At 48.6% G+C, this 24,696-nt stretch overlaps 1 long non-coding RNA gene across 1 annotated transcript in view; it reads right to left on the bottom strand.

Moving 5' to 3' along the window:
• Nucleotides 1-5,966: 5,966 nt before the first annotated feature.
• LOC308197840 overlaps nt 5,967-24,696 on the bottom strand; it is a 66,891-nt gene continuing 48,161 nt past the window's right edge. The window contains exon 3 of the long non-coding RNA XR_013953356.1: nt 5,967-6,561. This is a non-coding gene — a long non-coding RNA (uncharacterized lncRNA). The remainder of the gene's footprint in view (nt 6,562-24,696) is intronic.

The following is a 24,696-nucleotide window of genomic DNA, read 5'->3' as shown; positions in this document are numbered from 1 at the left end:
TCCAGAAGAGTTGTCACTATGGCAACAAAGATAGTTTGCATTTTTAAATGCTTCCGCAAGGACATCCATTAAAGAGCCTGATCGCAGGGAGAACAGAGGGATGCGACGCTGATGTGGGGCAGGACTGAGGGCCTCGGCACAGGGCAAGCAGCTCAGCAGCAAGCCCAGGAGTCCCATCATTTAATGCAGGGCCATGCTGGAGTGCAAGAGCCTCCTCTTCGTGTTCCCCCTGCAGAGATGGCTGCTTGTGCACGTGTTGAGGCAGATCCAGATCCAGAGGCAGATCAAGATCCAGAGGAAAGAGCTCTGTTACTGGCAGCTCCTCAGAGTCAGGGTTAAAAAGAACCAAACAGTTTCACAAAAGAAAAAGTCTTTTTTTTTTTTCCAGAAGATACTAAAATTGAATCCTCTGTTCTCATTTAAATGGACAAGGATATTTAGGCAGCGTTCGCCAAGTTTCCTTCCCAAAAGAGTCTTAGAGAAAGTCCTGTAAGGGATAATTAACTGGCTAACAGGCAGGAAACAAGGATAAAAATAAGTGAAATATTTCCGCCATGGAAGAAGATTATCTGCAAGATCTATTCTTGTGATTGCACTGTTCATTACATAGTTATTCATAAGATAACTACCCGAGAGTTGTGCTTGGATGCCTGGCCATTGCCAGAGAAAGAGCTCCAAAATCCAGCAACTTCTGAAGGCTGCCGATATCGATAACATGCCCGCAGAGCACAGGGGGTTATGTTTGTGCTGACTGCAACCTGATCTCTCCCGAGAAACAAAATGCACTCCATCATCTCTGCCAGACAGAGGTGGCAGCGAAGGTCTCCCTTCCTCCCCTAAGCACAGGACAGAAAGCTCAAGGAAAAACATGTGGATGGGCAGGGGCTCAGTGAGGTGCCGAGCATCCCAAACCTGTGTGGGTGGTTGCTGAGCTGGACTTGTGGCTCAGAGCAACACAGCAATCAAGTGCCTCTTTGCCGGCAAGGAGCAGCTCCCTTAGATGCTGCTTGGACGGTCGTTGTGGTCCACCTGGGGCTGTCATCCCCCCGAACCTTTTCCCCAAGGGAGAAGTCCTCACCTTTGCTGCATGACGGATCCACTGCATACCAGACGTGTTTGACACTCCTTCCTCCTCCCTTCTGTTTGCTTAGTGGGTGATGTACTTGCTTATGTGAATTTAAATCACCTGGAAACAGGGTGTGATGCAAAAGAAACAACCCCTAGCACCCAGCTAAGTACGGCGCAAAAAAAAAATGTAGCCCTTATGCCTTCACTGGAAGCAATGGGGGCTGGGTTCCTTTGAAAGGCCACCAGAAAAAAGACTTAATATCAATGAAAAAATAAATAAAAATGTTAAACTGAGCAGGGTGGTGCTGAATGAATGGAGTCCTCCTTCTTGCAAAGGAATCAGAAGGTTCAATGAATGGTTGACAGGAGAAAAGAGAGGGGAGTAAATGTCACGACACCCAGGGCTGAATTCCTCCTCTCCCAGATGGGCTCTCTTCTGCCGCTCTCAGATATGTCCCTGCAGATGATCAGACCGGTCGTCTGCTCTTTTTTACACCACATGCAGTGGATGGATAACTTACCAACAGCAGTTTGCCCTTTGGCTTTGAGGACTCCTATCAGAGGTGATGGATGCCCAGCACGGGAGGAGATAAGCACACAGGCAGGAGGAGAGCTCCTGCTCCAGCTACCAAACCCTCACTGCAACCCTCCCTCGGCCTTATCCAGACCTCACCGAGGACAATTTCAGAGGAAGAAACCTGCCCAGTCCCACAAATTAGATCCAGCAAGGCCTTCCCTGCAGTTCACGTGGGGGCTCCCCTGCTATTATTGCAGCCACTAATGACTAGGTCAGCAGCACAGAAAGCCTCCGAGTCCTCTGCTGAGACAGTAAGAGTCCACGTGTGTGGGGCAGGGTTTCAGAGAGAGCCTTTGCATCATTTCAGCTTGCTTTGACAGCTAAACAGCAGCTGCAGGTTGAAGAGTTAAAGCATATATTGCCAATGGAAATAACCTGAGATAAAAAGCACATCTGGTCTACGGGAAAGGTTGGGTTTTGCTGGCAGCCCCATTGGGACATCACCCTGGGACTGGGTTAAGAAGCTGGTGGGCTTCCTGCTCTCACGCCTTCAGGGCAGACAAAGTCCCCAGGGACTGCACAAACAGAAGAGACACCAAAATGCCTGGGTGAGGTCACAGCCCGGGGATGGAAACCTGAGATCCCAGTCCCACTGAAGCACAGGGAGAGAGGGTGTAGAGGCTGTGTTGGGAGCTGGCTGCATGTCTCAGGGCTGTCCGGCCAGCGTGGGAGCTGCTGGTGGCCTTCACCACCCCTGTCCCCTGCAACCCCCCTGTCACAGCCAGCTGCATGCGGCACTCATGTAAAAAAAAGGTGATTTTTATAGGCTGCACCAAAAATAGCCAGTTTTGGAGTGAGAAGAGGGGGAAGCGTACCAGAGGCAAACTTTTAACTCTCCCAGTGTGTGTGCAGCGATGGAGATGACGATGTTTCTTTCAGCAGCTCTAGCAGCTGTGGTTTGGATTCGTGATCCTGCCAGCCACATGCATTCAAGCAGCATGAATGTCCCTAAAAGATGATGGCTTGTCAGAGGGTTTGTTAATTGTTCACAGTTGTTTCCTTCTGCCTTCTGGGCTTTCATGGTTTTCGAGCTTCCCTCTCACCAGTGGGGTTCATCACAAATGTTTTTTGGAAAAAAAAAATCTTTTGAAAAGGCCAAAGCATGTATTGTAGTACAATTATACACTTTCAGAGCTGAGGTTTTGAGAAAAATAAAATGGACAACAAACTATTGCAAAGGGCTGTTAGCAATGCTGGCTTTTGGTTCTGGAAGAGGCTCAGCATGGGTGAGAAGACATCTTCCTCTGCCAGGGAGATCCCAGTTGCTAGAAATCAGTAACATCCTTCACACAGCCCTGCAAACACGCTGGCTTCCTGGTGCCCTGCTCTTCTGCAAGCTCCCCGTTGTCCTGCCGCCCACCTGCCGGCTGTCTCTTGGAGCATCTCCATCCCTTCGTGCGAGCCCGCTGCAGCCAAGAGCAAACGAGAAGCAAAAGAGCTTGCCCCAAACACCCTCCTTGTCTCTGTGAAGAGACGATCCCTGAGGATCAGGGACCTTTTGTTCTCTGGGCTCTTATTTTGTTCCTCCTTTAGTTCTCCGTCCGCAGAGATGTACTGGAGCAACCCAGGTTTGTGCGTGCGTCAGTGCTCCTGTGCCAGCGTGCTTCGTGGAGGCACTCATGGGAACACTGAGCACAAAATGGCTTTATTAAAGGCAGCAGAAAATCCTAATCCTTTCTTCCTTCATGCTGTTGTGCCCTGCTGGGTCATGTAGCTATGGCTCATTTTTAAAAAGAGGAGAATATGGATCTGTAGTAGTCCCCTGGGTCTGGCTAAGAGCTCCCTGTGAGGCTGGCAGTGTTCCCCCCAGGAACTATGGACAAGCCTTAGGGTGATTTCTTTAGTACTTCAGCAAAAAAAAAGGTTTTGGAAAATACTTGCCTATCTCCTCCTGACTTATACCCAAACCTTTTTTTTTTTCTTTTTTTTTTCCTGGCAGCAGTATTTGTCAAAGAACCTCTTGGCCAGCAGTGGCCATTTCTTCTCTCTTGCACATTTGGCATGTCAGGGTTTTACCACCCATCCTTGATACAGTCTACTCACCCTTTCCTGTGGTCTACCTCAGGTTCCCTACCACTAGAGCTTATTTTAGAAATTTCTTGCCCTCCTACCACCTGTCTTCTGGCAGATGTAGATGGGGCAGCGTAAAAGACCGTGGAGATATTACCTGCGGGGAATTATTGCACTCCCTGTCGCTCATTTTCCCAGGTCTCTCCAACACCACCTTGCCAACTGGTCTGACCCCACAGATCAAGTCCTTCCTGTACATTCAGGAGAATTAGAACGTTCATTGTAAAGGAGAAGCAGTGGAGATGGCTCACTCCCTGTGTGCTTCTTGCTCTGCAAAAGGTGCCATATGGCAGCACTTAGTTGCACTTACTGTGCTGGAATTGGCCTTCTGGCTTTCTTCTTCAAGACTGCACAACTGTGCAATCGCCACCAAGCCCCCACCTGCCAGCCTGGCAAGCACTGCCCCGCTCGCTGGGTCTGAAACTCCTGCAGGCAGCTCCATTTCCAGATAAAAACAACCCAAAAGCATTGCCTTTATCTCACCTCGGGTCTTACTGATCTCACCCACCTCTGCATTAACCCCACCGACATTCAGGCTCCTGGGGCAGAAACCTCACAGAGCCACAGGCAGACAGTGACAATCACTGGAAATCTGGGATGTTTTACAGGGCTACGGCTCCTTTTCAACCTGCTCTGCCTGGGATTTCGGGTGGCCACTGGCTGGCTCTCAGACAGGTGACACCGCAGGTATCTAGTTGATAGCTTGAGCACCAGGACAGGTGTGTGTGGGAAGGGATGGAGGGTCTCAAAGACCCAGCACAAGAAAGTTTCAAGGAAGTCATGCCTTGAACAGCACTGTCAAATACCAATATAAGTGAAAGAGCAGCTCCCTTGTTTTAGGTACAGCATCCTTCACCTTCAGCTGGGACAGTGCTTGGGGGGAAAAAATGTCAGATAGGAGATGACCAAGCTTTACCTCGATAGGTTCTGCCCAGCAGTGTCATGAGACCCTGCTGAGGAGCTCAGGGCCCAAAGACAGCAGAGGACCAACCCTCTGCATGGGCCACAGCAATGCCTCTGTGCTGGCTCTGTGGGTACAGGGCATCAGGTCCATGCTGTCCTGATGCTGATGGGATCTGCGTTGCTGAGCCTGAGATCCCGGCTGAGCCCTGGCCCATGCCATTTCCCTGACTTTTAGCTCTAAGCAAGGATAAGTCAGAGACAGTCTTCAGGTTAGATATTTCCTTGGGAGGTCTTCCAAGTGCTGCTCCTGATCTGAATGAGAACCTATTTGGGACAAATTCAGTGCAAACTTGGGAATGTTTTTTCCCCTGCATCTCTCTGGCATGTGCTCTCTCCAAACAGAGTGAAGTCACAGGTAGGAAAAGACAAAACAAAAAGCCAACAAACCTGATCATGTCAACATCTGCTACTTCCACATCATGTTGTATCATGTCCGATGCCCACACCCTGCTCCAAACTGTGCCAGCTCTGCCAGGCAGGTTTCCTGTGGGAAGAAACCGTGGCTTGAGCAAACATCCCTTCCTGGAGCAAGAAGGCTCTTTTCTCTGCCTGAGGGTGGGTAAGTCATGAAGGCTTGAGGGCTGCTTGTACGAGGGTTACGGAGGGCTGTGACTCAATGAGGAGGGTTTGAGGTATTTGAGATCTGATCCCTGCTCTTCCAACCCCAAACTCTCGTCCTGTCCATAGAAGACAAGTGAGCACCAAATGCCAGGTTTTGGTGACCAGGACTTGTTCTGTGTACCAGAGCTCTGGCAAAGCCCTCTACCGAGTGATCCCCGTCCCTTCCCAGCATGACGAGGACACTTCCACGCAACCCTGCCAGCCCAGTTAGCAGCACAGACTCCAACAGGTGGAAACCACAGGAAAGACAAGCCCTGTCTGCTCTGAAAGCAAACACAAAACCAGAAAACATCGTAGAGGAAGCCAGGCTGGTGCTAAATCACAACAGCAGGGTATCTGCCTTATGATCTGGTCCACAGCGGCGTTAATGATAAAATCAAGATCTCTGCTTTCCTATCAAAGAGAAGAAAGCTGGGCAGCTATTCAGCATTATAAACCCACATGGGTAACCAGGACTGGGAGCCTCCTGCCATGCCCAGCGGGCTGCTGTGGGAAAGCTGAGCTCTGCTGTTATCCCAGCTCTGCTGTCAGCAGATTGCCTCCAGCAGCAGCCTCCCTGCAAAGTGCTCAAGCTCGAGCAAGGTGAGCAAGAGAGGAGGGTGCGACTTGTGCTAGCTTGAATCAATCCGGCCTCACGCCGGCAAACCAGAAGCATGAGTTGGGCAAAAAAAATCCCTTTTTGCTAGGCCTCCCTCTTCATAGAAAGTGCAAAAAGAGCACCCATTAATTCAACTTGCTTTGTAAAAAGTTTTTATTTTTAGTGCTTGTGAGTGGAGTCAGATTGGCAGCATTATAAATAGAAGACTTCTATTTATCCTACAGTCTGGGTACCGCAGCGCTAAGTCAGTTTTATGACCTCAATAAATCCAGATTAGGTGCTCTCAAGGATGTGTCACCATAGAAATAACATTTCCTATTCTCATTCATATGCGTGGCTAGCGGGATGGATTATGCCAAGGCAGGGTTCTGGCCTTGTAAGCCAGCCCAATGTTGTCTGATCTGTCATGATGTGATACAGGCTGACATTCAGACGAGTCTGTGGATCTTGGTTTCGGATCTGGGAGCCCTTTCTCAGAGGTTGTTACCTGCCATACCCACACAGAGCATTGCGCTGTCCCTGAGCGATGGCCAGCTGCTGCTCTGCAGCGTCCAGCCAGTGGATGAAACTGCTGTGTCCTTGTCCACATCAACATCAGTCCACATCACCCGTGGTGACAAAACGCCGAGGCTGGGAGTGAGAATAGCTTGCTGCTCTGCGAAGGCTGAAAAAAAGGAGGCAGCATGAGAAAAAAAACCTATTTGGTAGCATACCTTGGTTGAATAGCTTATAGCGTACTGCTAAGACGTTGCTTGTCTACCAATCTGTCAATAACTATTAAAACACCAAAATAATTGTTTTCCTCTTGAAAAAAAAAAATAAAAAAGGAGAAGGTAACCCCTCCAACCCTTCCACTCCCTCAATTCCCTTCCATTTCTTTCTCCATTCACCAAATGATGATGCTTCATTAAATATGTGGCATTGAGTCAATTCCCAGCACGACAAGCATTTTCTGGTGGTCACACGCCTCCCTCTCTGAACAGGCTGCGCTGCTGCCAGAGAAAGTGGATGCAGAACAGCTCAGCAGCAGTAAAATGCATCTCCTGCAAGACTGTCATTTGGGGATATCTGCTCCAAAAAGTGCTGCTTAACTCTATTTGCTTTGCACCTGTGACCTGCATCTGGCTGTGGACACTCGCTGTCTGCCCTGCAGTGCTGCCAGCCCCTAACTGTGAGCTACAGTGGCAGCAACATGGCTGTGGTCTTCAACAGGAAAGGGCAAGGGGAAATGATCTGTGACCTTCAGTCACCTCAAAACCCTGAAATTACCTAGTTCCCTACCTGGGAACCGGCCTGTTTTCAGCATGAGTCAGACTTCTTTGATCTCTGCAACTTCCACTGGGAGCCCAGAGAGCAAAGAGGCCGGGAAGCTGAAGGTATCAAAGAGCGTATGAATTACAGCAGCTGTAGGTTTCTGATCATTTTCTGTTAGATTTTTATAGTTTCAAAAGCTGGAAGACTGGACCAGTACAGGCTGCTTGGCTCAGCTGCAACATTTTATCTTTGGTAGAACTGCAGCTTCCAGCTTCCCTTCTCCTCCTCCTCATCTGACCTTGAAGGAGAGGTCTGGAGGGCAGGCAAGTGGAAAGGGGGTGTTTCAGGCCCACTGGAGCCCACCAAAAGCATGAAAAGGTGACTGTGGAGTGGAACAATATACTGGAAATAAGGTTATACTGGCCTTCATGTGCATGGGGATGGAGGCAAAATGCAGAATGAGACAGGGGGTGGGGAGAAGAAAAGGTAAAAAAAGAAAAAGCAATATTTGTGCACAGCAAGATGAGAAAAAAATGAGCCAAGCCTTGGTGGGAATGTGCATTATATGATAAACGTTGCTGTCTGATTTTAGAGTTAAAAGCCTGAGCACTAAAACTGCCATGGAGTCATAACAGAGTTGCAAATCCAGCCTGCACTGCTAAATGAGGATTTCAGCTAACATCCCAATATTCACAAATGGCACTATATAGCACAAATGCCAGGCTGGGATGAGAATTCATTATGACTGCTGAAAGGCACAAAAGGCATTGGAGCTCTCCGGCAAATGATGATCCCATTTCATGGCAGCTCTTGAGGTTTCTAAATAGGTTCCCTCTGTCTGAAATGAAAGCAGCATCCTTCAGATGTTTTCAAAACTGGAATTTTGTTGAGATGCTGACTTTGGGATTAAAACCTAAAGCCTTTTCAGGTGAGGAAGGACGGGGACATCATATTGCACAAGGCTCTGGCTGAGAGGGCGAGAGGCCTGCTAGCACTCCGACCTGGTACAGGATCTCTGGCTGCCCTTCCAGCCCAAAGCCAGCTCCCAGGGACACGCTGCTCCTGCCAAAGCAGCAGCCTCTGTGTTGAACTTCCCAGCTCTGGCCTCCTCTGCCTGCAGACAGGAGTCGTGTACTTGTTCCTGGTGTGAAGAGTTATTGCTGGAGAATGTGGAGGTGAGTCTCTCGTTCTTTTGTCATGACCTCTGTCCGAGTTGAAGTGACTTGTGCCTGCAGTGGTCTCCCACAGTGGCAGCCGGTCAGGACCATTTTTTCCCATCCAAGGACCAGCAAGACTTGCAGCACCAGTGCACCTTATGAGGGCTTGTCTTTCTGCTTCCTTCCCTGTGGCTCCAAGCACCCCAGCCCTGCAGAGAGCAGGGCTCCCAGACACGCACCAGGATGCTCCAGAGAAGGAGCAAACCGGCTGGAAACAGCCAGCAGCTAGCTGATCCACTTGGCTCTGCTCAGATCTCTTCTTGAGCTACCAGCTGAGCTAGACAGAAGGCTGTTTTCCCATTTATTTAATATTTAAAGTGAAAGGCATCTTCTGGAAAGCCTCTTTGTTTATTTATTTGTTTATTTTCTCATTTACCAAACGAGGTAACAATATTCAGCTGTTTGCCCAAAGATTTATGCCATGCTGCTCACTGGAGTGTCAGAGCTTTATGGAGCTGGGGGTGGATGGAAGGTCTTGCTGGAGGGCAGGAGCTGTGTGCATTCACCAACTACACCACTGTTAAAGCAAGCTGCAGGCAGAAGTCAGCCATTTCCCTTCTGCTGCACCCAGCAGCACGTGGCATGGAGCCTCTGTGATCCTGTGTTCAGCCCAGGACTCCTCTCCTGGGTTAATAGTCCCAAAGTCTGGTCGGGGGGTCTCTGCTCCTCCTGTGCTTCATCTCCAGGGCTGAGGGTTGGCCTGGAGGAAGGAAGCACACAACCCCTGGCAGCACGACCCATGACTCCTGCAGTGAAGTGTCTGAGTGCTTTCATGTTCATTGCAGAGGAAAGCATAAGGGAAAGGTGTTTATGTGTCTCTTCCAAACGGGTAAGTATGGTGAAGCCTGAAAGATTTCATTCATGGTGGCTCAGGTTTTGCCAGGGCAAGGAAAGACATCCCGCAGTGTCTTTAGGAATGCTGTGCTATGGGTGTTCGTTTCAGGCCACAGCTGAAGAGCTTCCTTCTTGTCAGAAACTTTCTTCAGGTCACAGAGAGCTCCAAAAGCAAGTTTCAGAACAACATCGCTTGCTAGCGCCTGGAAAACACTATTTTCCATCTCTCTCTGCTGTAACTCATTTCAAGACCAGCTGTCCCATTGCAATAACCAAGAGCTAGCTGCAAAGCAGCTCCTCCTACTCTGAGTTGTCAAACTCCATGGAAAGCTCTTCAAGAAAAGCCTACCCCCAGCCAGCACAAAAGGAAGACCTGCTTTAGCACCAGGTCCTCAGCTGAGCTAGCCAGCAGCTCAATAGATCGTTTTAGCTATTTTTTGCATTGTTCAGCTCTTCTCTTGAGAGCTGCGTTTCCTGAACAAGAGGCACGTGCTGATGTGGGCAGAGGAGCTGGCAGGGTGGAAGAGCACCTGGGCCCAGCTCATCCTGCAGAGCCCAGGGAAGGGCTTGACTGCTCTCCCCAGGGCCAAGGCAAATCCCCCGAGCCACAAGATGCAACGCAGCAATGGTGAATTTAAAGAAGAAGGAGCACGGGGTCCATCTTCGCTTTCGCATTTCTAATCCTTGAAGATGGGCTCGAGTGACCCGGCACACTCATCTCGCAGACTCACCACCAGTTATTTTCCTCCGTGGAAGCAAAGTGCCTGACAGTCACCTGCCACTGCCACCGGCTGTCCCTTGTACAAATTGCACGGAGAGTCTCTCTGTGCCCTGCCGAGCAGCTGCTTCGCAAGCACAGCACGGCCCTGACCTCTCCAAGGGTTTTCCTTTTTTATAGACACCGAATTGAGGAGCCTCTGAGTAGCACCATGCCTGACAGGGCTGGGGACACCACTGAACTGTGACCTACAGCTGGCACTAAGCACTTGCAAATCCTGCCAACAAAACTGCTGTGACTTTGTCCCCCCCACCCTGTCCTTTGGCAGGAGTCTGTCAAGAGCAGCCACTTACCTAAATTCAAGCAACCCTGAGAGTGCAGTTTATGTATTTCTAGATCATTAAGCCTTCTCCTAGTGACAGCATTTAAAAGGCATGCTGACGTTTCATTCCCAAACCCCCCTCCCCTCCTTTTTTCCTTTTTTTTTTTTTTTTTTTTTTTTGTTTTTGCTGTTTGGCTCTTGAAATTAAAAGATAAGCTTTGTAAATCTCACAGAGAAGAGGGAACTGTCGCTTTAGCTTTAGAAGACAAGCCAGTAAAGAAACAAAATTCTTCTTTTGGCAGAGGAGGAAAAATCCATTATTAAAGGCTTAGAAACAAAGGCTCTCAACACAATTAAAGGAAAACCTAAGCCTTTGAAAGCAGAGGGCATGACACTGGAATATGCACAAGAGATAGAGATGAAAGCCTGCATTGTAGCGCTGTTGAAAAAGTAAAGAAAGTATCAATGGATGCATTTGCCTAAACCAAACTAGATGAGAAGCTTTCTGCAGAAGGGCTGGAGTCTTCCCATGTGTTTGCACAATGCCAAGAGCTGCTGTGCTCAGTCTTAATTAGGATCCTGGGGCATTGCTAGAATAAGTTGGGGAGTGAGGGTCACTACAGTCATTATCAGAGAGAAAACAGGGCTCCAACATTTTCCATGGGAAATTTTCCACCTGGGAAACCCAATCTTTCTTTCCAGCTTGTTGAGCTGAAGCAAAAAAAGAAAAAAAAAAAAGTTTTGATTTGGCATTGTCAAGGCATTCAGTTTGCAGGAGAGCTCGCTGAGGACATGGTGCTGCACTTGGGCTATGCAGGTGGCTTTCAGCCCAGCAGTGGGGCTGATTTTGCCATTCAGTAAAATGCTGGTTTCGCTGTCCATCCTATGCTGCAACAGCCCAAAGCCAGGTATGACTTGACCCTAGATAGCTGCAGCTTGCTGGGAAGGCAACTGGTCTCTTCTCCCTGTGATCTCCTGTCCTCGTGCTCTGCTCCTCAGCCTGCTGCCACCTGGCACTGCTGAGCTGGCAGAAAAAATGGGAAGGCTTGGGCTTGGCACATGAAAAGGGGCATGGAAGATCCCCCGGTCATCAACTGGACTGAGGGTTAATGCAATAAAAACTTGTGATGATTTCTGCTGTCCTATGATCTGTTTCTTCTCTAAAAGGCTTAGAAGTCTTTATAGGAAAGCACATTCCTCTTCTCCGCTGATCAGCACAGGCTATAATGGCTCACCCTTCCTGGAGAAAGATGGCTCACACTTCCTGGAGAAAGATGCTGCTATACAAGCAGAAGTGATTTTTCCCTGCCTGGTGTGTCAGCACGAACAGTCTATACTCTTACCCCAGGTTCTCGGATTAATGCTAGTTTTAGTCTAGGGCTCTGCAGCAAAAGCAAAAGATTCTTTATAGCAAACTCATCATCCTCACTGTGAGGTTAGAGATGGAGACTACATGGTAAGGATGGTCCCCAAGGTCACTCAGGTAGCTTCACGGAGCTGCAGGAAAGGGCTGGACATGCAGAACATTGCAGAGATTGTTTTCCTTGCTCACATGGGGGCTATGCTGGCAGCCTTTCCCCTCATGGGAAAGAAGGTCTATCACTACGCCTGTCTGGTGGTTTAACCCTGTTTTAATTCCCCTCTCCAGGGATGCTCCTGTGATGTATTTTGGGATGACTTGGGTTGCTTGCACACAGAACAGAAGTACAAGAGAAGGCAGGAGCTGTACCAGGCCTGCTCGCCTCCTCCTCCTTAGCCAGAGGATGCCCCTTGTGCTGGTGGTGAGACACCGGGGAGCTGCAAGAAGCCCTTCCAGAGGGTGCCACATTTCCAAGCCCAAGCTGGGGAATCAGCCTTTCCACTCCATCTGCTATTCCCTTTCCCCTGCTCTGAAACCCCCTGAGGGTTTCCCATTAGTGCCAACTAATAACACAGTCTCTGATGAAAGCAGACATCTGGGCCGAAAGGAAAAAGGCAGCTTGTTCCACCCAGGTCATCAAGCAGCTTCTCACTGATAATGACTGCGTCTGTGGGCACCCACCCGATACAAACCTGGTGGCCAAAAGCTGAAGGATTATCTTTTTACTTTTCCCCGTAGCCTGGATTTCCTGCTCATCTTTGTCTATGGCAATCATGAATCCTCTTTTTTTTTTCATTTTATTTTCCCCCCCTTTATTTTCATGGATACCCGTCCATCATGAACAACCAAGAATCAAAGCAAGTGTCCTCTGCTGTTCACCCATTTCTGTGGATATGAAAGCAGACAAGAGCCAGGCTAATTCACGGTCCTCCACTCTGAAAACAAAAGCAGGGTCCTTGGAAGGTTTTATCTCCTTTTTTTCATGTTTCCCGTTGGTTGGTTTTATCACCAAGGAGACTGAATTCCTACACATGCTGTTTTAGACATTCACCAGAAAATAAATTCCTGTTTTTGTGCCAATGGCTATCACAGCAAAATTACATAAGCTATGTGTTGTGCTTGAGAGCTTTTCTCACTGTATGTGTGATCTGCTGGGTTGTTTTGCCTGCTGAAAGGGAAAACAACGTCCTGCACATCTACGCTAAGTCCACGTTCCTCCTAGCATCATGGCAAGGAGTTGCCACGAATCTGAAGCCTCTTGCTGCATGTTCTTCATCCCTTCATAGAAAGTACCGCATAAAACACATGGGTGCACACAGTAAGGAAAATGAATTCTGGTGTGCTTCTGAGATGAGGCATCTGAGATGAGGCACCACATCAGAACAAACTCTGTAATTGTGTTCCTGTCCTCGATGTGCAGGAATGGCTCCCTGTACACACCAAGCCTGCTCTCTCAATGATTTTTTTCTCCCCTCCTTTTGACACTGCTCCTAAGAGTGAGATCAGCTTTCAAAGCACTCAGCAGCACCACCACCATTTGATGCTGTTCAGGGGAATTCAGTGCTGGGTTGCCTTTCAGAGCATGCACTTGCTGAGTTTATACTCACTCCCTAAGGACACAAACTGTCTCCTTTTGTTTGTACGATACCTGTCAGACTGGGCTCCCTCCCCACAGCAATCCACAGAGGCAAATACCTGACTGGGAAATCAGAGGCAGAGCTCATACTCATCTCAGTGGGACAATGACATGGACACGGCAATGGGCAGTACTGGCTGTTCGACTGGACGGGCACAGTGCAGCATTACCAGGGTAAATGGCCATGGGGCAGTGATGCCATCAGGGCTTTCACAGCTGTGAAATCTCAGTGCAAGGCAAACCCCTGTCAGGTCACATATAAACAGCTACCTAATGATGTGTCTTCCCAGATCTGCATCACAGGGAACTAATATGCTGAAGAGTTGGCTCTTATAACATGCTGTGGAAGATGTGTCAGGAGAAATTCTCAGTCCTGAATTTTGAAGGCTTCAGAGGTGAACACGCTGCCTCACTAAGTCTCCACAAACAGGCTCAAAGCAGTATCCATGAGAAAACCAGGCAGAGAGTTCATGAGGCAGACCCCCCAGTATGCCTCTCAGTATCTCTAGATTTCACCTGCTAGCCTTTCAAAATACAGTCTAAACACATCTGGTCTTCAGGGATTTATACATATATACATATATATATATGTATATTAGCTCCCATACTGTCCTTTTCTGTAATTAGCAAAGAAAATGTTTCCCAAAGCTGCTTTACATGGTCCTATTTTCAAGCCTGCTCCTTAACAGATCCTCTGCACCTTTCCCAACCCACCCACCTTTCCCCCAAGTTTTAGTGATGTTACTGCTCCATCTGGGCCCCCTGTGCTTGGAGGAATGCCAGTACCTCCTTGAAGAAAAAAAGGTATAAAAAAAAAAAAAAAGAAAAAAAAAACTTTTCAGCTTGGGTTTGTTGGGATAGCAAGAACAGGCATTGGCAGCATATGCATTTACTTCCCTTCTGATTTTGGACTACTTGAAGATGCTTTGAACAAGTCAGAGGCTGACCTCTTTCTGCTGCCCAGTAAAGCAGGTCTCTGTGGCAGAGCAGCTTGGATGAGACACTCCTAACTGCACGTGGTGTCCGAGCTTTGCCATTGTCCACTGGGCCAACCTGAGATGCAGGCTGGGGCTGACAGCTCGTGAGATATGGGGATGAGTAGGTGGCAACATATGACAACTCTTCTGCTCAGGTTTTAGCCTGTTTGCTGACTTGAGGCATCCCTTTCCTTCTGCCCTCCCCTCCACAAATGACAACACAAGGCCTTCTAAAGATGCTGGTGAAGGTATTGCAGGGGAAGTCCTGCAATATTTCTCCATAATCCATCTCTTCTCTCTGTTCCTACATCATGCAGTACTTGAGCAAAAATCCCCCTTCCAGCTCAATATGTGCTGTTCACTCGTGCATTTCTTGCCTGTTGAATGGAGCAAAAGCACTGCACCAGCTCTGTTTTCCTGCTCCATCCTGGTCCCAAGCCCTCATAAATGCAGCAGCAATGTTTTTGTGAGGACTGGGGATGGAGAACCCATACCTTGTTGTTTTTGGTTAAACATTTTCCAGTCCTGAGAGCTTCCTCAGATAACCACTCAGAGCCTTGCTAGGGGGGATCAAAAAGAGTGGGTGGGTTTGTGCTCCCTGAGCACAGGCTTTGTTAGGATAGCAAATGAGGTGTGAGGTCCTGACAAAGGCGCTTTTCCCTGTTGATATCAGCCACCTTTTCCCCTAACCCACCTGGGTCCAGCCTACCAGACCACAAGTCTGGTATAACCCCCTGTACTGCCTTGGCACCCCAAGTTTGGATGGGTTTGCTTGTTCACAGGAACCAAGGTGAGAGCATAGGTTGGTGACATCAGTATGGGGTGGAACTGCAAAATCTGCAGTGCTGAGGACAGACCCAAGCTCCTGCCCTGAAAGCAGCTATGAGCGTGTGCTCAGGGCACAGCACAGGCTGTGGATGAAAGCTCAGTTTGGCTCCCCAGTGCATGCAGCTCACTAGCTGCTCCTGCGAGCCGGCTGTGTTCATCCAGCTCCTGCATTTGACAGCCTAATCAGAGCAGGCAGCAGGGAGACTCACACTGACAGGCATCCCCCTGAGAGTGTGGCTGTGCCTGCAAGGGAAACATCTCCGCAGCGCTTTCTGAGCTTTGGGAGGAAGGCTCCTGTGCTTCCACAATTGCTTCCCAGGCAGGTGAGGGGGCAGCTGGCTCATGTCTGTGCCATGCCTTCTTCACAGATGTGGCCTCCTGCTGCTCGGAGGGCAGCAGCAACGCATCAGGCATGATTTCCTTCTTGAGAAGGCCTCAGTCAGGAAAGGTCTCAGGTCCATTTGGAAGCGCAGAAAGGCAGCCTCGGTCCTTCCTAAGACCAGCAAAACTGGAAAAGGATTATCTTGTGCTTAGTAACACACAGTGATGTAAATTACTCTTTTCTTTAAAGCTAATATCCCCCTCATCCTGTCCTGCTATGCTTGCACAACATTTTTAGGTCCAGTTAAAGCGACTCCATATGAAGTGCACAAACTGTGGCCAGCAACATGGCAACAGTGCCTCAGATCCCCTGTGACTCCCCACCCCAGTAGCCCTGATCAGAGACAGGAAGGCAGCTCAGGAATTCACAGAGCTCCAGGTCTTTAATCCACGCAAAAATTAACCTTTAAGTAAGTTAGAGAATTTGCCCTTGGTGAAGCCATGTTGCCTGCCTCAAATCACCTCCTGTCCTCCATATGTTTTAAAATAGCTTCCAGGAGGATCTGTTCCCTGCTCTTCTCAGGAACAGAGGTGAGGCAGACCAGTCGGTAGTTCCCCAGGTTGTCCTTTCTATCCCTTTGAAAAATGGCAGTGATGCTTCCCTGTTTCCAGTCGCTGGGGACTTCACCTGACTGCCACAACTTTTCAGCTATGATGCAGCGTGGCTTGGCAACTACATCAGCCAGTTCCCCTAAGGACTGGGGAATTCACTCCCCCAGCAAGTTCAGGGACTTGAGAGATGTGGGAAGAGTGATTGCCAGTGAAGACTGAGGGAAAAACAAACACACAAACAAATAGCTCAAGGAAGCCATGAGGGAAGGGCAGAGCTGAGGGGATCTCTCACAGCAGCACGGCCCTGCCACACACAGGTGGCTGGGGGTTCATGGGCAGGTGGCATGCCAGAACCCTCGCAATGACCCCTGTTTGGGCTGTTGTGTCTACAGCTTCTCTGAAGTGTTTGTAGCATTAAACAAAGAAATACGTGCAGTGTACAGGCATATTCCTGCTCCCATCCCTTGCTAAGAGGGTTGTGTTTGCCTTGAATTCATGGCAGGCTCCTGCAGACAGGCCTAGGCCTCAGTCCAGTCTTTGACAATGTCAGCCTTTTTCTTGCTAGGTGATGCATATCGTGTGAGCCATTATTCCAAGCTCCTGTTGCTGACAGCTCACCCAAAGCATGAACATGCGATGCACCTACCCAAAAAGAAACATAATCTTCATATGATATGGACACGGCAGTCACATGAACCACCCGAGGAAACTCAGTCCCAAATCCTGCACGCAGGGACCTGCAAGCAGCACCATCAACCAAGGCCACCCTCGCTGCCTACCTTCTGCTGCTCAGCTGTACGAGGCAGACTTCCTTCCCTTTGAACCACCTCCGAACATTACTTCTGCTCCACGTGAAGCGTGACTCATTGATGGATTGGGTTGGATCTGTCACACAGCACGGCGATATGGCAGAAAATAAAAGGCCAGTGCCGTTGTGCAGACAGACCCTGACCCGTGGAGCGGGGAAGTAATCTTTCGTCTCTGTAGGACCCTGCTAATTGCATCTGGATTGCATTGAGCTTCAGGCAGGCCATTCCCAGAAAGGCTGACAAACCAGAGCAAGCTCAGAGCTGATTAACAACAAACAACAGGGGTCTGGAGGGATTGATTTATGTGGAGGGATTCGCAGAGTTCAATAAGGCTTGCTCAGCCAAGTTATGATTAAAGGAGATAACAGTCTGGAAATACCTGTGGGCTAAAAATCTGATGACCCAGCACTGTGGGAGTGCCCAGAGGTTAACCTGGGGCCTGTAAGGCCTGAAAGCCTGGAGATAATAAAACACGCTGTGTATCGGGGGACCCTGTATCAGGCACAGCCCTGCCGAGGATTAAGCACACATACCACAGCAGTGTTCACAGGAAGGAGCATGACCCAAGGGGCAAAGCAACATGGCCAAGCCAGGGATGACCTGCTGCAGAGCCCCAGGAGGGTTGCATAGCTGGATGAAGACATCAGGGACAGAGGCTTGCCTTTCCTGTGGGAGAGCAGTGAGCTGGAGAGGAGCAGGGCATAGGCTGTTGTGTGGCTCTGGGTTTAGGGCTCTCCTGGCTTCTCCTCCTCATGTGGTGTCCCCTGAAGCAGCTGCACATCAGCACTGCCTGCCCCGAACTATTAGCGCCAGCAAGGCTTGAGAGGGCCCAGCAGCTAGTGCTGTGCAGGGCTCCCTCTCCCCAGCAACCGATTGGATTTGCAGTGATTCAGCAACATATTGATTTAACTATCTGCAGACAAATGACCTCTCTCTGGGCCACGCTTTTTAGCAGAGGGCTGCAGTCATCTGCATGAATATTTTAGTAGATTTACTGTGTAGTCACTTCACCTCAGCAGAGGGAAGGAGGTGAGGACAGGGATGGGGAGAGGCAGGAAGGGGCTTGGAGCGAAGCACAGGTTTGGGTTTTCCTTAAAGTAGACACTGAGATGAAGGTTTTTCATTGTAAAGAGGTGCCACTTCCTCCTAGCCTCTACTTCACATTTGCTTAGCACTGCCCCAAGAGTTACCCGCTTGGCTGGGCTTCCCTAGCCTGAAGCTCTGCAGAGGGCAAAGGACCAAAAAGCAACAACAGCAGACACCAAGCTGGCCTGCTTGCGGGGCACTCAGCCCCCTCAGTATGTGCTGCTAATAGGGGAGCAGAGCATGTGAGAAGGGCAAATACGCTCCCTGGGTTAGTGACGGTGGGGTTGCTCAGGGACTACCTTCTGCACTGAGCAGTCTGTCCATAGCAAGCACAGGCTTCCTCCTCAACTGATATCCTGAGGCTTTTGCACACCCCACAGGGACGTTTCTGCCTTGGCATGCTCCCTGGCCACCAGCATACCATGGTTTTATGGGGAACACATCACACCCAGACAGGTCTGTGATGGACAGCTCACCTGATCTTGTTCAGCAGTGCAAGGGCATCACTGCAACTGTCTCCAGCTAGACCTGCTGAGCATGGTTCCTCTGCTTTGTGCTCTTCTGAACAGGTGTGGTTCAGGCTCATTTGCTTTCCATTAATAATGGATTCCTTCAACAACCGTGACAGCAAAGAGTTTAGCAGTAATTAAGGAGATGAACTTATTGGCAGTGGAGAAAAACCCTTTGGTTTTGAAATAAAGCCATACTGCTACACACCAGAAAACAGCAACAAAGCAGAAACAGGTACTTAGGCAGCCACAGTAGAGCTCCAGAGCACGTGGAATGAAGTGAACTCTGCACCCTTGACCACTTGATCTTTCTCACCTGCAGCTGCACCACCCCAAAGCTGTCTGTAACACCGGCACTGGTGCCAGCAGTGCAACAGCACTGGCAGAGGGTTTCTGGATGGCTGCATGAGATGCAGTGCAGCCAGGTGGGGGTTCACTCCTGAAATCAGCAGCCTTTTTTCTTAGGGATATGTTTAAGGATTCAGGTGGATTCTTTGTTGGGCACAAGACAGTGTCCTGTTCTAATTCTGTGTTAGGTAACAGGACGCAGATGGGCCTTCAACACACAGAGAGCTGAGACATCACAGCATCTGCTCAACTGTGCCCAAACCTGTTTTCCAAAAAATGTTACCTAATTTTTTCCTGTAAACATGCAAACAGCACACAAACTGTAAGCCAGGCCCCAAGCTGTTATCAGTTATCACAGCCTTGGAGGAATACACTCTGATTTACAGCAGCTGAGAGCCTGTGTCTCTGAATTGCAGATATTTCATCACCACGTGGCTACTGTGACAATTAAAAATGCAATCTTGAGCAAACCACAAGAGACCATCTGTATCCCAAATCCAAACATGCTGTATTATTCTCTGCATCAGAAACTGATTGCATTTTGCCATGAGCTTTCAGACCCTGTGATACAGCTCCCTCATGCCTCCTGCCAGTCAATACAAGACAATACCAGGACAATATAAGAAGGGGAATGGCTTTCTTCTGCAAGGAGTAACCATGAATGGGGTAGCATGCAGATGCGATGCATCAGCACGGACTCCTGTTTCAGCCCTGCCACTCTTTCTCTGCATAGTTCTACATACACCATTATACAAAATGAGTCCTCCAAGGAGTCCATTTCCACATAATTTTTTTTTCTTTTTTTTTTTTTTTCCTCTAGACTCTTTCTTCTTAAGTTCATGCAGGCCTCCTCTCTCCATGGGACCAAGCAGCTTTCATCTCTGCACAATGGAAGGGATCCCAAGCTGTTTTTCCTTTCCCCACAGATGTGAATCTACCATCAAACTCAGATGCAGCTGGGACCTTCCAACCTTAGTTTTTTCACCCATTTATAGTGATCAGCTATTGCCACACCCCCTCAGGCTTGGCCATTGCACAAATGAGCTTGAATGGAAAAAGAAAACAAGAGCTCCTTGGCTATAAAGGCCCAAGTCGTCTCGAGCTTGCCCCCAACCCTTTCCTTGCATTGAACTAGGTGTGGTTTCCTGAAACCAGGACAAAAATAGGCTATCAAACCACATTAGACAGAAAACTACTTGGAAGGTCCCATCCTAACAGCCACTGAAAAATCTGCAGCATCTCAAAACCGTGTGAATCATTCCAGCTCTTCACTCAATGCCAGTCTTTGTATGAAACATCAGCACGATTAATTCTTCAACTCAAGAAAAAGGCAACAGGCCAGGGGGAATCCCATCACTAGCCTCAAAGTTTGTAGAAGAGTTCTAATAAAAAGTAACAATCAAATAAAAATCTGAAGTGAGAACCACAAATAACACCTATTGCTCCATGGAACAACAAAGACTGATTTAAGAGTCAGCATTGTCACCCATTGTGACAGCCTCACTCAGTGCTGGTGAAGAAGAAGAATCCCCAGCAAATGTAGGTAAAAAACACTATGACCACACAACTGACCAGGACACACAACACCAGGAAGGCTGCATCCGCTAACATATTTCCAGGGAACAAGTCAATCAGCATAGAAGAAATACTGTATTGGAAAAGGGAATTGGGGTTTGAAAAGATTCATTTAAAGAGAACCAACAGAGATGGTTCACTGAGATGTAGAAACTACTGATTTCTACCATTCGGCTTTAGTGAATGAGACATTTTCTTTTTGTCTCTTAGTACAAATGTCATTCTTCTTTACCTTTAATGTAGTTTTCCATTCTCTGCATAGCTAGAAGATGAAGTGGTACTGTTAAAACACGGGTTTTTAGAACAGGGAGACGGTCATCAGCTCCCCAGCCAGAGGCTTATTAGGGCACCTTTCTCTTGTGTCAAGGGCACTGGAGGGGCTCTTCTCAGCTACTGTAGCTGCCTCAGCCAAGAATGGGAGGAATGCAGGAGGACCCTTTGAGTCTGGTCTGCAGAGCAGATGACTCTGGGTCTCCATGAAAGCACTGTCTGTATATAAGCACAACCTTTGTCCCTGTCCATGACTCCACATTTTCAATAAATGAATAACAGAAATACACTTTTTTACCAGCGTAATGGTGTGTGGAAGGAGAGGGTTTCTGGTCAAGGACCTTTTTCAGTGCCACAAGGGATAATAAGAAGGGGAGGAAGCTGTGGACTGTGATAAAAGGTGAGAGGCTGTCACCAAAGAGGACTCCAGAAAGGCAGAGGGAACCGCTCCTCAAGATTTCCTGGCCAGCAAGTGTCACTGAAGAGCTCTGTTAGATCTCCCACACTGCTGCGTACTTACATCCCCAGCAGGGAGACAGGAGAGAGGGTTTTGACACAAACAAACAAAAACCCTCGCTGTTTGAAGCCTGCTCTGCTTGATCTGCTGCCTTTGCATTCGTGCTGCTCTCTGAAGCTCTGTCTGCTGGCTCCCACCACGGCTCTTCACGAACGTGACGTGGTGGGGCAGAAACACACTGCCTTCCCTCCCTTGTGCATGAAGAGCACGTGTCTCACCCCTTCCCTGGAAGCCTTTTAGAGAAGCTATTAAATCAGGCGTCACGCTGCCTCCTACCCTGTCACCATCACAAATAATTTTCCAGTGAGGACCAAGTGTCAGGGAAGGCAGAATTGATAAAACCTCTGAGTAGCTCTGCTTGTTGCTGGATGCATTTATGCATAAGTGGACCCCAGCTCTGGATATTTTATATATTTATATGTATGCTTATATTTACTTATAATATTTATATATAAAATTACATACTATTTAATAATATTTGTTTTATATATATATATATATATATGTTTCTCCCCTCTGTGGCTGAGAGACTTGTGTGCGTGCACTTTGGATTCAAGCAGGTTTAATGACAATAAGCTGATCTGCAAAATATGCATCTAATCTTGGACAGATTTTTCCAGCTGTCTTTTAATGAGATGTGGTCCTCTCTCCCCCTTGAGCCCCACTTTGGGTTAACTTTGTTCTCTCTCTGATGGGTTGAATTCCCCCCACAAAATATGCCTCAGAGGCTGCTGCTTTGTGGCGGCAAAGGAAAGGCACCCTACACAAATAAGCTTTCCCCACCACATCTATGTCGTCTGCATGCAGAGCAGCACCACAGCAGAGGGAACTGTCCCCACGTGGCAGGGAGAAAGCTGAACGCTTCGCTGTAGGAACTGCTGGGCATCTAATTGCATGCACACGCTCACCACTAATCTATCCCATGTGCACACAAGCGTAGACCCAACACAGCCCGTGCTTTGATGCACCCGTCCAAGGAAGTGTAGCAGATGTCTCCTGCACATTCTGCAGCCAGCATCGGGAAGTTATCAGCACCATGAGGCCTGCAGGCAGGGATGTGAGCTGCCTTTGGCTGGGGATGAAGGCACCTTTCTGCTTCGGACAACGAGAGCTGGGCCCAGCTCACGTTCCCTGCAAGCGACCTTGTCTTTCAGTTCTCATCTCTCTATGCAGAGTCTGACCTAAATTTCATTAGGGATGGCTCCCCCGCCCCAGTCATCAAATGGAGACCCTTGTAGTGACTCCCTGGTGGTCAGGGGACAACGATTTGTATTTCAGGGGGTTTCCATATACAGATATACTCCCAAATCTCCAGCTGAGAGTAAGGTCTCAGTCTCTTCTAACCCCATGAACCTGAATCAGCTGGGGCACCCAGCTGGGAAGCAGCTCTGCAGGAAGGGCCCTGGGGTCCTGGCGGGCACCGCGCTGAGCAGGGGCCAGCAGCGTGCCCTGGTCACCGAGAGGGCCGGCGGCACCGGGGCTGCGTTAGGCACAGTGCGGCCAGCAGGCCGAGGGCGGCGATCCTTCCCCTCTGCTCAGCGCTGCTGTAAGGCACCTGGAGCCACGGGCCCAGGGCTGGGCCCCAGCACAAGAGAGACCTGGAGCTACTGGGTGGAGTCCAAAGTAGGGCCTATGAGGCCCTACTCTCCTATGACGTTGCTCGCTGCTACAAACATCTGTGCATGAAGATGCACATTACCTACAGAGAGCAGAATGAACAATCTGGTCATCAGCAGTGTCCCAGCCATGGCTTCTCCAAGCTGCTGTTGGAGGATGAAATGCTTTCACTGCTTGGCTCTGAGCTTAGGCAAACTCCACTCCTTACCAATCAACTACCCAAGGGGAGAGAATTACATTAAGTTTTGCAGGAAGCGATATTCCTCTCTCCACACTAATATTCTACTGCATGTGAGGGGAAAGAAAGAAATTCCCCAGACTTTCAGTGTTGCTCAAAAAGGTACTTTCCACAGGGAGAAGGTGCAGTTAACTCCACCACAAGGTCTCAGGTGCTTCACCTCCAAGGCTAACCTCCCCTGATTTCAGACACACAAGACTGTAGACATAGATAAGCAGAAGTGAACAAACTCATGTCAAACAATACATGTTTCCAATACCAAAAAGGGGCTGCAGTGAGGGTGGCAGCAGGCCACCCTTGTTCACTCCATGCTTTAACCCCAGAGGCACCTGCCAAGCACCAGCTAGCCCTGAGATTCCTCTAATTTTTACTCTACTTCCCCAAGGAGCCTGTGCACCTGCATAAGTGCTGTGCCCCTGGGACAGGCTGCAGAGTCTTACTGCCACCAGGGAGCCCTGAGGGGCTTCTGCAAGTCAGCAGAAAGCTATACCACAAAAATAAATAAATAAAAATAATAACTATAGATTTCAAAAGCATTTTGCAAGACTCAGATAAACTTGTTCCCCTACAGCAACTCCAGCAAAGCTGACAATATGGTGGTGGGGATACAGGTCAGAGGCTGTAGTTCTTTTGCAGATTGGTGGTGAGCACCGTACATTCAGTTTGTCTGGCACATATAAAAGGAAACACACCCTCAGCCTTCAGGGAGTCTGGGATAATAAATGAATAAGAGACTGCTGGGGAAATGTGCAGAATGAGGGGGTGGGAGGAGGAATGAAATGGTGTCTTTGGGAGAAGAGCTTCAGGCACCTTTGGGCAGGATCAGCCCCTCAGTCCTCGCTACATAGCTCCTTTTATGAAATATTTTTTTTTTTTTTATGAAGGGAATGTGTTCAGCGTATTTGGTTGCAGCTTGGAGCAAGCTACAAATATTGAGATGCATCTGCGGCTGTATTTCAGAAGCAGTGCTCTGACCCTTGATAAGGGATTCTCCTTATATCTACTATTTATTAGCAGAGGTTAGGCATACACTCTATAATATGACCCGTACCCTTTTCAACTCCTGGTCTAACCTTGAAACTTTCTAGCGTGAAAATGAAGTTTGTCTCCACACAGCTTCAGTGAGGAACAATCTGCAGCTCTAATTGCACCAGAATGTTTGCAGCCTGACTACTCCCTACTCACTTCACGCAGGAACAGGAGCTGCCTAACAACCCTGGGAACAGAAGGCAGAAAAAAATATACAGCTACATATGACTTTAACTGCAGTCTGGCTCTCTTTGAAGCACAGAGCTCAAGGCTGACCTTCAAGTAGAAGCATGGTGGATGCACCATCACCTCTAAAAGCATTATTTGGCCTGGCTTTTGCAAGAAGCTTGGGGTACAGCACATGTATCATAACTGTTTTCAGCGGGGTAGAGAAAGCGCCTTAGTAAACTACAGAGTAATTACAATGTTCAGCCTACCCATCCTGATTCTTAAAAGCCGAGGAAATTGCTATGGGCAATAAATAGAACATGGTGGTCTGGCAGTCTGGTCCCCTGCACAAAGTCCATAATTTCCAACTGGCAAGGAGATGCTAATCTGCCTTTCTTTTTCTTAGCACCAAAAATAAAACAACCGTGGATACATTTGAAGTGGTTTTATTTCAAAAGCCAATGCCAATCATGGCCCAGTCTTTTCTCCAATACAAGTGTTTTTGGCTTTGATGGGTCCCTGAGATGTTGCCTCAAAGCCTGTGAGGACAGTAG

Source organism: Anser brachyrhynchus (assembly GCF_964034855.1).
Source record: "Anser brachyrhynchus genome assembly, chromosome: 7".
Lineage (NCBI taxonomy): Eukaryota > Metazoa > Chordata > Aves > Anseriformes > Anatidae > Anser > Anser brachyrhynchus.
The sequence above is the reverse complement of the archived record's forward strand: the minus strand, read 5'-3'. Positions and strand labels throughout refer to the sequence as shown.